Source organism: Melospiza georgiana, chromosome 1, assembly GCF_028018845.1.
Source record: "Melospiza georgiana isolate bMelGeo1 chromosome 1, bMelGeo1.pri, whole genome shotgun sequence".
Lineage (NCBI taxonomy): Eukaryota > Metazoa > Chordata > Aves > Passeriformes > Passerellidae > Melospiza > Melospiza georgiana.
The window spans coordinates 103885953-103898223 of record NC_080430.1 but is presented as its reverse complement, the minus strand read 5'-3'; positions in this window follow the sequence as shown (position 1 = coordinate 103898223).

Here is a 12271-nt window from a genome sequence, read left to right as displayed (position 1 = left end):
TTTTCCTCTAATGGAAACATCTCATTGCTCTCCTGATGGCAGCTACAGTCACTCCTTGGAGAGAAAAGGCACAAATACTTGGAATGTGCCTTTCAAATTGCTACCATCTTATACAGCTTCTTGATTGTGCTGATTGCACATCTTCCTTTTAAAGTAGTTTAAATAGGTCAGTTATAACGAGATGTTAGTCCTTAGTGTTTTTTATTTCTTGTTGAAAGATGTAAAACCGGTTTGCTTTAGTTTTTAAAGCAATTTAAAATTGAAGTTGAATTTGCTGTTGAATTGAAGTTGAGTTTGTTCTGTCCTAGAATGTGTCAGAATGGCTGCATTAAACACTGTTCACCTTCCTCTTCCTTCTGGCTTCTTAGAACTCTTCAGAGGGTCAGATACAAAGGTGGAATAAAGAAGTTTACATTAAATAGTGAAAAGCTGAGGTGTCAGAGTCCTTATGAGGCTGAGAGGAGGGGTGCTGATCAATGTGAGGTTTTGTGGCACGGCTGGAAATTGCTGCCAGGGCAGGCACTGTTGGGGATTGTCCATTAGGGGTCAGTGGAGCTCTGCCAGTGGAGGAATCTGTTCCCTGCCCTGTTGGATGAGCAATTCCTTCCCCCCGCTCCCTGCCCGGCAAACGCCTCTTCCGTCTGAACTCCTGCTTTTTCCAAAGCAGCAACGTAAAGCGGTGCCTAGCTGTGGGCACTGAAAATATGGCCAAAGAAATGCACGAGGGTGTTGTTTTGGTACAAGGAAGGAAGTACTGAAGTATTGGAAAGACACTTTATTTTCTGTATGCAAAACTGTGCTTTCTTGAGTATCTTTTCTGGCAGAAAAGCTGTTCTTAGCTAACTTCCAGTTAGCTAGCTGCATGATAGATGCAATCTGTTTAGTTGTGCTTCTTGATGATCCCCTTCAGTGACTTATTCAACAGTCAGTAAGTATCCAGATGGGCCTTCTTAATTAATTTCCTAATAAATTAATCAAAATGTTAAAAAATAAACAAAAACAAAACAAAAATTAAAAACCACCACCGTCAGTGTGATTTATTACCTTGCTTTTGCTCAGGACTCATAACAATTTTTTTTATTCTTAGAATTTCCTGTGGAATCTGTTTTCTGTACTTGATTAAATGGCCTGGAGTGAAACTTTTTCCTTCCAGCTCTGGCCAAAATATAGGTAAACTGTCTCTTGTCAAGGGTGTTTTCCTTAAAATTGTAAAGGTAAACTTTTTATTTTAATGCTGGGTACTATAGAGTCCTGCTTCAATTAATTGTTCCTCAGGGATACTGTTGTGTCACAGAGAATTACAGAGTCACTATTTTAAAACAACATTTTATTTTAGTCTGGCCATGTGCCAGCCCTTGCATAAGAATCCAGCTTCCTGTAGATCCTAACAGATAGTTCTGAAATTTTTTGGGGTTTTTTTTGGTTTAAAAGTTTTAATTTTTATTTCCTTTCCTGAAGATGATTTTGCCTCTTAGAAAAGAGAAATCCTGGTTGGTGTTGGCTGATTTTGGTTGTGATGAGGGAATTAAGTTGCTTGTTTCGATTAAAGCTGTTATGCTTTCTTCTAACCCAGAGTTCCTTATCATGTTCTCTAAAGCTGCCTTATGTTGTATTTAAGGATTATAAAATCTACCATGTGTATCTCAGTATGTTAGTACACACAGTCCCACAGACTCCTGAAGAAAGAAGTCAGGTTTTTTCCTCAGGGATAATGATGCAGATGCACAGTAGCCATGTAAACACAGGCTCTATGGAATTGTCCAAGCTTGCCTGGAAAGAGGGAAGGCAGCAGTGGAAGGCAGTAGAGAGGAGGAAGCCAAAATGTTTTAGCTGCCAAATTATAAAATCATTTTATGCTCCAGGCTTCTGACTTGCTAGTCCTTCTTGCAGGGTACTGCAGCTGCCCCTAATGGGGTTTTAGTGGCCTGTCAGGGGGGAAGGACAAAATCCAAAGAGCTCCAACAACCACTGGAAGGAAGAAGAGACCAGAACATGCATTTGCAGCCAGAGATGACCTCTGGATAAGGGCATTGCTTTGTTTGCTCCAGTACAGATTTGATTTTTAAGAACAGAGAAATGGAAGGGGCTGCTCAGGCCTCATTAACTTAGTCCCCTGTGTTATCAACAAACATAAAATGGAGGCTTTTTCCCCACTGCAATCCTAAAATAGATAAGGATTTACAGAAAATAAAGTTTTTCCCCTGCTGGGCAGGAAGTCTTGATGGTAAACTTCTCTGTCCCTGAGCTGATGAATCATAATAGCAAATTTTTTTCTCAGGAATTTGTCCAATTGCTTGCATTTTTTTAGACCCATGTGGATTATTGATATCTTCAATATGCTGTGGTGGTAAGTGCTACATCATAAAAATAGACTATGGGAAAAAGAGCTCTTTTAATTTTGAATTTATCATTCTCTAATTTGTGTCATTCCCCCAGCATTCTCTTACAGGAAGAAACAGTTGAGCAATTGTTTCCTTTCTACCATTTCTGTGGTAAAATAACTTCCCATAATTTTAAGATCTTGTATCAAGTGTTTCCATCAGTCATATCCTTTGCAGCCTTGGCAAGTTCTGTTATCTTCAGTTGTTCCTGTTATTGAAGGCATTTCATACCTTTAAACATCCTTTGCCCTCCTTTGTACATCTTTTTTTTTTTTATAATCCCTTTTCAAGAGGGCCAGAACTACGTTCAAAAATGTGGTTTCTGCATCAGTTTACACAATACCTTCTTATCATTTAATCAGCAATTTATCCAGAAGAGGAGTTTTGTTCCATGGCATCTTTGTATCTCTAGGAGCCTTCAGCAAGAGATGTGTAGAATGGCTTTTATAAATCCAGGTAAATAAAGTCAAGCTGATTTAATCAGTCTGTGATGGCTGGATATAACAGATATTCTTAGATCCCCAATATTATTTTTCTACATGACTAATGCTCTTTGATTATAGTATCTAACAAGTATCCCAAATTGATGTCTCTCCAGTGTCCCTTAGAGAATTCTCCTCAGTGGAATGTGTGTGAGAGGGAAGAAAAAATGGCTGGTTTTTGTACAAGACATGTATAGTCACCTCTCAAAAGAAAGCACAGGCAAGTTACACTATTTCTGTCACCTTATGTGCAGATTAAAAGCAGTTCAAAAGCTTTGAAAACCTCCACATTGACACATTTAAAAGTTTAAGCTTGGCTACATTTAACATCCAGCACCACTGAGGCTGGATACAAATCTATATCAAAATAACTCCCTTTTGCAGGCTTTTGTGAACTCTATGCATCCAGACAAGGATTACTTAAACTGGCAAAAAACACATCTTAATTAAAATCAGTTTGTTATTCTCAAAGTTGTGTTATAAGCAAAAATGGGGACATGCCTTATTTGAGAAGCCAAGAATTTAATGTTCATGTAACTGAAATTTCAGTAGACAAATAAAATGCAATAAATGGTTACAAAGATTTTACTCCAGTTACGAAGTTTCACAGTCCCTATTATCCAACTAAATTAATACTTCTCACTGTATGAAAAATAATCAATTTAAAGTGTTGCAGAGAAAGGCACACAAGCACATGCACACACGCTGAGTGGGGTGCGGTGTTTATGACTGGGTTTTCCTCTTCCTTGCCAAGATGAATGTGATGTTGGCAACTTCTTCCTCACTCTAGGTTCCACGTGGGGCTATTTTCATTAGCATATGTTTGCTGATACTTGAATGGACCTTGCTTTTTTTCACTGCTCTGCAAGTGCATCTCGTCTGCATTTGCAATATACAGTGCATTTTACATGTGTTGGATAATGCCGTCTGCTCTCTTGTGCTCCTAACACTAGTTTTGCCCAACTACAAGTTGTGAGTGTTTTTCTTTAATTTACCATTGATGAGTATTTGCATTCTAAGTGTGATTCCAAGCCCCCTCTTGTCAACCCCGGCCTGTATTTGTCTAGACCACATCCAGTATTCCCCCTTTGAAGGCCTTACTGTTATTCCTGTATAATTGCACTGGCTGCTGTATGTGTGAGTCCCAAATGCATCTTTCTGTGTAGAATAACCAGCTGCCACTGCTGTCTCTACAAAAACTATTACATCATGTGATTAAAATAAGCAAAAGTGATTAAAATAAGCAAAAGTACATAGAATGGGGAGTAGGTGTCAGATCACTAGGAAAAAAAAAAGTTGTTGCAGCTAAGCAAGCTAGACCAAGGTTACCAGTCAGGCTGAGACAAGTTCAGCCAAAGAGGAGAACCAGAAAACTACTGTAATAAACATCAGATTAAAGAGGCATCATTTACAACAAAAGATTAGCAAAAAAACTTGCTGTTTTCTATACATAGCTGTAGATCCAAATTAAAACAGGAGAAGGTTGTATATGCTTATGTTATGGATGCTGTGCCCATCTTAACAAGTGATGTGATCCAAAATGAGCAGTTCTGCTGCAATGAGTTGGTGCTGGACCTTGCCAGGGAAGGGGTTGCTCAGGGCTTGCTGTAGTCTGGCCTTGGGCAGCAGCTGGGATCCTAATCCCATAGCAGTTGGGATTTGCTACCTGTGCTCCTAAAGAGCAGCTTCTGCTTTAGGCTCCTTGGGTAGATACCCTCTTCATCTTCTCCAGCACAGTTTTGTGACATGAACCAGAGTGCAGCAAGAGGGAATGGTCCTGATCTGAATGAAAATACCCATGTAGGTATGCCTTGTATGGGTTCAGAACCATGGTAAATCAAACTTTTAAGTGACATTTTTTACTTACTGGAGCATTTCCCAGCAGTGAAGGAAGAAATTAGGACTGGAACCAGGAAGCTAAGCAAAGCATGTGAAATGTGAGAGGGATATGAGGTTTCATGATAAATGCACTCAGGCAACCAGTGAGATACTTCTGCAAGGGCCATGACAAGATATGAAATGTAGCTGCAAGAGACCAGGATCATCTACACATAGATCAAGCTGAAAAATGGAGAAGTGCTGTCTGCAAGCCTGGATAAACTCATGCTTCAGTGGGAGGAAAAAAATGGAAAGTAACAATGTTGAAAGACAAAGACAAGCACACTTCAAGTTGAATCTCATTCTGTTAGGCCAGTCCATACTTGTAATGTCTTGATCTCTTTCATGACAGCTGGGGCAGGAGACACTAGGCCATATAAAATGCTAACCAGCATCTTGAATTACAAAAGGCAGGGAGAAAAGATCTGATTCTGTGGTGAAACCATCCACTCAGAAAATGCTTTTCACTGCAAAAGTAATAACTGCATGCTATTAGCTGTAATCGTAAACCTAAGCTAATATAATGTTGTTTTTATTCCCACTGAGTGGTTTCCTGTGAGCCTGGTCTTTTACATCTTCTTAATCCCTTCACATGCTACTTCATGCATTTTCCTTTCTAATGCTCTGCTTTTCTACCTGCTGTCTGTGTGCCACATGCAATTTTAGTGAGCGTGCAGGATTATCTATTTAGCAGTAGCTAGCACTGGCTGGCATTTGCATGCTACCTCTTTTCAATTCAATTACTGACTGTGCACAGGGCAGTAATTGCAGTTTCACAAAGCTGAGGTTAATGAGTAAATTGAGTTTTATGTCTTCCTGGGTCATAAGATAAAAATTATGGATAAAATGTATTTGTGTAGGAGAGATTTTAATAGTGGTGGTTGTGCCAGACTGTGCTGAAAGCTCATAAGGAAAGTTTAGGTGTCTGCTGAAATAGAAAATGTAATTGATAATGAAACTCAAAGGAGGATGGAAGAGAGCTATTCTGTACAGTTCAACTTCTCTTTTTCCTGTAAATGGACACAGCATGCAATTTGGCCAGTGATAAAAACTGAACTTCAGTTTTTCTGCAGTAAGACCAACTTTTGCTAGGCACTGCACAGCTCTAAGTAGGCATCATAAGTAAATATCAGTGTTTGAGAGACAAAAACAACAAAAAGAGGGGTTTGTCTGATGAAGGGGTCTAAATTAAAATTAGGCATTTGCTTCCAGGTGCCTGCCCATCTCTGGATAGGTCAAAAAGCAATCCCTACAGAACACCAGTTATCAGTTTGATCAACAGGCATCAGGGCTCTTTAATTGAATCAGTCATCCAGTTCTAATCAGCTGCCATCTACAAACTGAATTCCTATTGAATTAATATGGAGCTCTTTTGTATGTTTCAGAAAAAGTCTAACTTGTTTGATCTCTTCCATGAGAAGAGGAGGAGGTTAGGCTGCAGTGATGGCTTTCTCAGAGCAGTGTGCCTTTTAAGGTCCACATCTCCCTCCTGTAGCAAAACAGAAGACTAATTAAGAGAAATAAGAGATAGAAGCAAATGTGGGTAGGTGTGTGGGACAGCCAAACCTCATGTCTCAAGTGCTGCACACCAGGCAGTAACTCAGCTGGGAGTCAGATCTGTCCTGCCTTGCTTGGGCCACTCAGTGCTTTATGCTATCCTTCCTTCCTTAGATCCCCTCACTCTCCTGTGAGGAGCTTCAGCAAAGATGAGCCTGTGTCCTTCCTCCTCTGGCACACTGCAATAGCACATCTGGACAGCCTCATCTCTGATCCCCTTGAAAGCTCCTCATTAGAAAATGTCTCAGCCATGGCTAGCACCTTGACTCTCCTCAGCGCATGACCCATCGTGTCCCCTTCCATCTCATTTTACCCTATACAAAGCTGTGTTAGTGAGGGCTCAGGAGCTCAGTAACCACTCAGGGCTTCTACCACTCCATGTGCCCGGCCACTTGCAACTTTAGGGAAGAGAATTGCAGGAGTGTTTGAGGAGAAAATAGAGAGAAAATGGAAAATGGGTGGGAGTATGTCACAAGTAGATTGGATTTGCATGGGAGAGTGGAAGTGGAAGAGAAAAGGAAGAAGACATGAGACTAGTCAAGCAAATATTGATGAGGAAATTGTCCTCCTGAGTATTAAACCTGTATTGTCAGGCTGTCAGATTTAGTGGGGGAAGTGCCTGCCTTGTCAGTGCTAGCTGGGCTCCTGGTGTGCCCAGATGAGCCATCAAAGCAGCCTCTAGCCAGTCAGAAGGGAGCTGGCTGAGCCCTGTGCAAGTGGCACACCAGCAAGCAGGGCTCAGACCCTTGGATCAGGATCCAAGGAGCTGTCCCATGAAAGTCCCATGCACACAGGGACCTACAGGAGAGCACTGCCAGGAGCCTCCAGAGCACTACTGCAGTGGGAGCAGAAGAATTAGAAGGAATGGAAAGAAGGAAGGAAGAAAGAAGCAGACAGGCTGAAATGGAAGAAACTGATAATATTAAAAGCATAGTCTAGATCTTGCCAACAAAATCATTAGCATATGAGTGGAAGCATCTTTCAACTAGAAATGGTCTGTATGTACTTTGTTTCTGAAATATATAACATGTCAGGCTACTTTTTTGGTGGACAGAAAACTTCAGCCCTCAGCTTTTGTTGAAACTATGTCAACTACAGCTGCAAAACCTCTTTTTCTAGTGTTGCAATATTTGACATGACAATCCAAGTGATGTGCAAGACAGTAGAACCAAAGGGGAGATGCATTAATGTAGGTAAGTATTTTCTGCATTTTTTGTCCTGGTTTCAGCTGGGACAAAGTTAATTTTCTTCCTAGTAATTGGTACGGTGCTCTGTTTTGGATTTAGTATGACAGTAACATTGAAAACACACTGCTGTTTCCCATGGTTGCTGAGCAATTTACAGCACTTTTTAGCTTCTTGTGCCCTGGCAGTGAGAAGGCTGGAGAGGCACAAGCTGGGAGGGGACAAAGCTTGGACAGCTGACCCCAGCTGACCCAAGGAATATCCCATACCATATGGCATCATGCTCTGTATATGAACTGGGGGGAGAACTGACTGGTACCACTTGGTGGTGAGCTAGCACATTGTGCAACACTTGATTTGTATATTCAAATTATTTTATATTATAATTCTTATTCATTTGCTGCCCCGTGAAACTGTCTTTATCACAACCCATGAGTCTGAGTCTTCCTCCTCTCTCTCCCCCATCCCACTGGCAGGGGGCAGTGGCTGAGGGCTGTGTGGTGCTTAGCTGCCAGCTGGAGGTAAACCACAACAATTGGATGAACCTACTTAATGCCCCTTGCATTATACCCTTTTCTTCCTCCCCTGTGGATACACAAGCACCTAAGCATATGTCAGGTAGTCTGAAAATGTCGCTGGCATTGAGAAGGGCAGTGTCCCTGACCCCTTGCCTCTGGCAGAGCTGTAACTTAGAAGTCTCTCAAATTATGAACTGGAATAATGAGAGCACTTTCTCCCATTTGTTTATATTTTATGGTAATGCAGGCTAACAAAGGTATATCCTGGTATTTCTTTGCCTCCATACCCATTTTTTGCTAATTTCCACATAATATTACCTATATTCCACACTTCTTCTGGTCAGATGAGAGTGATCTCTCATAAGGACTAGTAGTTATTTTCTAGGGACTTCCAGAACCATATTTCCTAATATTTCCATAACCAAGATGGATGTTTCTAAGGGAATAACTACATGAGTGCTTGCAGCTGTGTTCAAAACATAGTGCAGCCAAAGTCTGTTGTGAGTGCACATTACACACCCAGAATTCAGTTCCAGACAGTGTTGGGGCTGCATTTTAAGAGATCATTTTAGTTCCTAGGCCTCTTAATGCTAATAAAAATTCTTGCTGTTGCAGGATTAGTCAATGGCAAAACCCATCTGAAAGATTATTTTTTTTCTCCCACTGAAACTGTGGGTGGAGATCTGGGTTTGCATCCTTACTCTCTTAACTATTCTTTATTCCTGGCCAAAGCAGAATTGGTTGGGATTGTGATCCTGATCCTCTTTAAATATCTATTTAATGTGTTCTGTTTTTCTCATTATAGGAACAAATTTCAGATCTGAGATTTGGGTGTCTCCGTAGCTCTTTCCTAGGCTCTACGTTATTATGTTAGCTTGTGGCTCTAGTCCTGAAAAAGAATGTAATTTCATCCTCACATTTCAAAAGGTTAATCTCTTCTCATTAACAATAAAGGGTCACATCACGTGGCTGGAAAAAAAAAAAAAAGTAGCATACATCTGAATTTCCTACCCATGTGAGCAGTGGAAAAATGAACAGGAGTGGGAAGGAGTCATCACATCATATACTAACTCATCTAAATCTGGATGCCTAAATTAGGTTCCTCCACCAAGTGGAATCAGAACGAGTCATCTCTGTCACTGTTAGGAAAGCCAAGAGAGATTAGGCTCTAATTTATTTAGCAAAATATTTGATTGTATTTTATTATGTGTTGAATATCTTATAAAGATGCTCTGATTATCTTGCCTTCTTCCCAGCCTCTCAGCCTCTTAAACTCCTAACTTACGGATCCTGCTGAACTTTCAGAAATACACCAGAAGCATTTCTCCTGAGCTCTAGAGCTCAACAGGAAGCAACAAAGAAATTTGAAGAAAGCCAAGACAAAAAAAAGTTCAGAAAAAAATTCCAGAGATGAAGAGGAGGAGCTGGAAATGTGTGTCACAGCCACAACAGTAGCTGCAGCTCTCACCCCACATGGGCTGTGAGAACTTAATTGGAGCAAAATTGTCCACGCACTTAATAAATACTTGGGTTGAAGGGCTGAAGAAGGTCATGTTTTAAAGACCTAACTGCAGACAATTGATTGAGATGGGGCTGATGAGGTTTTCTAGGGGGCAAAAGTGTGACTCCAGCAGAGCCATAGAGGCAGGAGCTGTCATGGGAAGGGCCACCAAGCCCTTGGTCCTCACAAGTGGATGCCCAGCATCCCCTGTGGGGCTCCACTGCTGCAACAGCCTTCCTGCCATTGGCTTCAGCAGCCTAAATGTTGCAGGAAGCTTTAATCTGAGCCTAGCTAGATGAAAGCAGTTACAAGTGTAACTAGCAATGCCGTAATGGCAGCTTTGATTACAGTGTAGGTATCTTCAAAAATAGATGATCTTCGGAATCAAGGTCAGGATGTGATTATGAGAATTACAGGCTTTCCTAAAAGTGCTGAGGAAAACAAAAAACGCAAACTGAGAAACGTATTGATTCTTCCATTTTAACCCTGATGACCAGCTACATCAAACTGATCTGCCGGGAGCCATCACTGACAAATCCACAATAAAAGGAACACGGCGTGGATCGGCAGCAGACATCAGAAACTTTCCCAGAGGAGAGGTAAGGAATGTAGAGCTGCCCTTGTCGCTTCTCCTTTGGTAAATGACTACTCAAAAACCCTAATTAAGTTTCCATCTTTAAAATGTGATTTCCATTTGGTCCCTGAGGTTTAAAAATAGTGAAAAGATTTCAGCAATTGATGACACTCTCAGTTGTACTAAATTAGAGCACAGAGGAGTTAGGAGTTGCTGCTGGTGGTGTCGTGTAGTAATGGTATCTCCTTTTCTTCTTGCCCTTGCACCAGGTTGCTGTTCCCCAACACCATGCTCCCGGGCAGCAGCCACATACCAGAGAGGCAAATCACACTCCAGTGGTGCTTGGTGGTCAGAGTAAGTTTTTTATCACTTTTGACTTCATCTAGCCCTTGAATTCCTTCATTCAGCCTTGCCCACGCTTCCAATCTTCTCTCACAGGCTTGGGGAAAGAGGTAACAATTTTGCCTTTGTGGATGTTTTTGACAACAGCTTAACTTTACTGACCACTATGGAAATTCTCTAGATTTGCACTGCTGTGAACTAAAATGGGCTCTGGGGATCCATGTGTGTGGGTTATAGACTCCTTAATTGCATGTGGGCAGCATTGTCCTCTGACTCAGAAATATCTTTGCCTTGGGAAAAAAATAATATACTCCCAAAAAATTATTGTTGTTCTCCATTCACAGACTTGATCTCTTTAACATTGCACTGCATTTGTCTTCACAAAATTTATTGGATTTATGGCAAAAAAGGCTATTAACTGTTTCCACTGAAATATGTGAGTGATAAACACATCTTTTATTCTTTACAGATATGAGAATTCTTTACAAATCCATTTCTCACACTGTTATACTCCTATACAGTAATTGGGCATGTTTTTGATTGAACAGTCCCTGATTCAAGAGCGTCTCACCTGCTCTTAATATGAAGGCAATAAAAACGTAGCTGTGTGATGTGTTTCTGGCACAGCTTCAGCTTTTCCACATTACTTAAATCGTGACCATATATTCCAGTTAGCTTAGGCTTCAGGCTTTAAAAGCTCAATGTGAGTAATGAAGGGAAAGCAATCTGATTAGCTGGTGGAGCTGACTAAAAGGCACCTTCGTTACAAAGGAGCTTAAAAAAGGAGTAAAACTACATGAAATGGATTAAAGGTATAATAATAATGATAGTATCAAACAGCATAACAAAGAAAAATATCTGCATTCAACTGATATTAATATTTAATAGATGGTACAGGCATGACCATGGCTTTATGTTCTTCTGTTTTAATGATCTTTACCACAGCTTGAGGTCCTTTGTCTTGTCCCCTTCTACTGACATCAGCTGGAGGAGACAGAGATTAAAACAAGGGTAATTTCCCCATGGTCTTTGCTTGGCACAATTTCTGCTTTGCTCAGCCATGAACTGAAGTTTAAAGGATGAAGTGCTGTCACTCAGGCTGATTCTGCCCTCCACCCCATCTTACCAGGGTTAACCACTCAGCCAGTCACCGCAGAAACACGTGACTCCTCTGCTACCCCACAGCATCATATTGGGAACAGCACCATAATCTCATTAGGAGGTTGAATTTGCCATTGAAGCTTGAATTCCCATAACAGGAGGGGAGTGGACTAATGCAATTAAGCAAATTAGTGTTTTGAGCCACTGCATGGTATCTGTCCAATACCATGAGCAAAGACTAGGTAGCTTTCTTCGCCTCCTGAAAATAAAAGTCAACAAAACCAATACTCCAGTCCTCTCCCCGCAGGATGTTCAGGGAAATACTGTAGCCCCTCCTCAGCTGTAAAGGTCTTTATAAATGGGAAGAAAATTTTTCACTTGACCTAAAACCAGAATTGCTTGCCTTTGTTTATCCCAGTGCTCAGATCCCAGTGGTTCTGATTATTTTTATCAGTGTAATGTTTATGCTTCTAAAGGTAAAGTAAGTAAAACCAGAACATTTTGTTTTGCTCTTTTCTTATGGTATGTGACAGTAGTTACCAGATCAGAACAAAACTCCTGTTGATTTCAAATCTATTTTGATGTGAAGTGTTTCTTAAGTGCTATGAATAACTCTTTTAAAATACACTAGATTTTCAAGAGATAATTCCGGCATATTCAGTAATTCTCTAGAAATGCAGATTATTAAATGCCTAAAGCAGCGCTTTTCTGCCTTTTGTTGAGGGGTTTTGAGGCTAATCCAGTTCCCTCCTC